Here is a 1,966-nt window from a genome sequence, read left to right as displayed (position 1 = left end):
GATATGACACAATACCAAAGTATCACTTCATCATATGGAACAAACTAGGAAAAGTTATCAAGTTACGGATTAATGTGGGCCAAAAATTAATTTTAAGGACTAAATTGAAAGTAGTTATTAAGTTCAGGGACTAAAAGTTTGATTTATCCCAAAACCAAATCCTGCGACCATTCCCACGCCCTTTCCCTTGTTTCCTCCGCCCACCAATATACCCCCTCCTCCATCGTTTCCTCCCTCTCTTTTACAATCAACCCCCACTTTTTCTTCCCTCTTCACCTCCCATTTTCTCTCATTTCCTTCCTCCCAAACACTACTCCCCATTAGCAAAACAAGGGAAGAAAATGGCTATAGCTTTCTCAGCTACCAAGTTCGCCGCCCAACTATTCCCTTTCAACATAGTTTCCCTCACTTCTCAAAACAACCCTCTCACGATCCCCACTACCATCTCACCCTTCCTCGGATCTACCCGTAAACTCATCCGCCTCAGTTCTTCTTCCAATTTGAATCTCTGTCGTCGAAATGGGACCATCGTTACCGTTTCTGATGTCGTCAAGGAAAAGAAATCCAAATCTACCCTCAATCTGGTAACAACCCCATTTTTACTTTCTTTATGTTAATATGTTTCATACCAAATCTGGGTTTTTTTCTTATTTTATGTTTAAAGTTCCCTTTTTTTATTTTTTTAGTTAATTATAAAAGAGGAAGGGTAGGAATTATACGAAGATATGGTATTAGGAAGAGCATTTGAAGATATGTGTGCTCAGATGTATTACAAAATGTTTAGTTTTGTTCATCTTTACAATGGTCAAGAAGCTATTTCAACTGGTTTCATTAAGCTCTTAAAGCAGCAAGATTCCATCGTCAGTACTTACCGTGATCCCATACACGCTTTAAGCAAAGGCGTCTCTACACGTGCTGTGAGTAAGCTCTTCAGTAAGACCACCGGCTACTGCCGTGGCCAAGGTGGATCGATGCATATGTTCTCGTGGGAGCACAATGTACTCGGTGGGTTCGCTTTTATTAGTGAAAGGATCTTTGTTTCCACTGGTGCAGCTTTTACCTCTGAGTATAAGAGGGAGGTTTTGAAAGAAGTGGATTGTGATCACGTCACTTTGGCCTTTTCCAGGGATGAGACTTGTAACAATGGGCAGTTCTTTGGGTGTTTAAATATGATAGCGTTGTGGAAATTGTCCATCGTGTTTGTTGTTGAGAAAATTTGTGGGCTATTGGAATGTCTCATTTGAGGGCTACTTCTGATTCTCAAATTTATAAGAAAGGATCGGCTTTTGAGATATCGGGTGTTCATGTGGATGAGATGAATGTATTAAAAGTGAAGGAAGTGGCTAAGGAAGCAATTGACAGAGTTAGGAGAGGAGAAGGTCCAACATTGGTGGAATGTGAGACATATAGGTTTAGAGGACATTCATTGGCTGACCCTGATGAGCTTCGTGACCCTGGTAAGCCTTTCATCATCTTTGCTTATTTGTTATTGCTAGGGCTATTGTTACATTGATAAAACAAGAACGACTTGCATCCATATGTGTTGTGCTAGTCCTAAAATATTGTCTTAGAGTTGAACTGATTAACTCTGTATGTTCTATGGAAATATGTTTGTTATATTATGCTTGAAATTAAAGTGTGGGGATTGAAAGATAAAATGATTCAATTTCTTGGTTCTTGTTTGGTAGTTGAGAAAGTTCACTAAGCTGCCAGAGATCCCATCACAGCACTAAAAAAATACTTTATTGAGAACAGTCTGGCCAGTGAAGCAGACTTGAAGGCTATAAATAAAAAGATAGATCAGGTGGTAGAGGAAGCCGTTGAGTTTGCAGACGAAAACCCTGTTCCTCTTCAAAGCCAGTTGCTCCAAAATGTATTTGCAGATCCAAAACGTTTTGGAATTGGACCTGATGGCCGATGTAGATGTGAAGACCCAACGTTCACTGAAGACATTGCACAGGTCTAA

General features: G+C 39.9%; 1 pseudogene; it reads left to right on the top strand.

The window, feature by feature from the left end:
• The first annotated feature begins 341 nt into the window (after positions 1 to 341).
• On the top strand, positions 342 to 1,966 carry LOC108477943 (pyruvate dehydrogenase E1 component subunit alpha-3, chloroplastic-like; annotated as a pseudogene).

Source organism: Gossypium arboreum, chromosome 12, assembly GCF_025698485.1.
Source record: "Gossypium arboreum isolate Shixiya-1 chromosome 12, ASM2569848v2, whole genome shotgun sequence".
In the NCBI taxonomy this organism is placed as follows: Eukaryota; Viridiplantae; Streptophyta; class Magnoliopsida; order Malvales; family Malvaceae; genus Gossypium; species Gossypium arboreum.
This window is presented reverse-complemented; position numbering and strand designations above follow the sequence as displayed.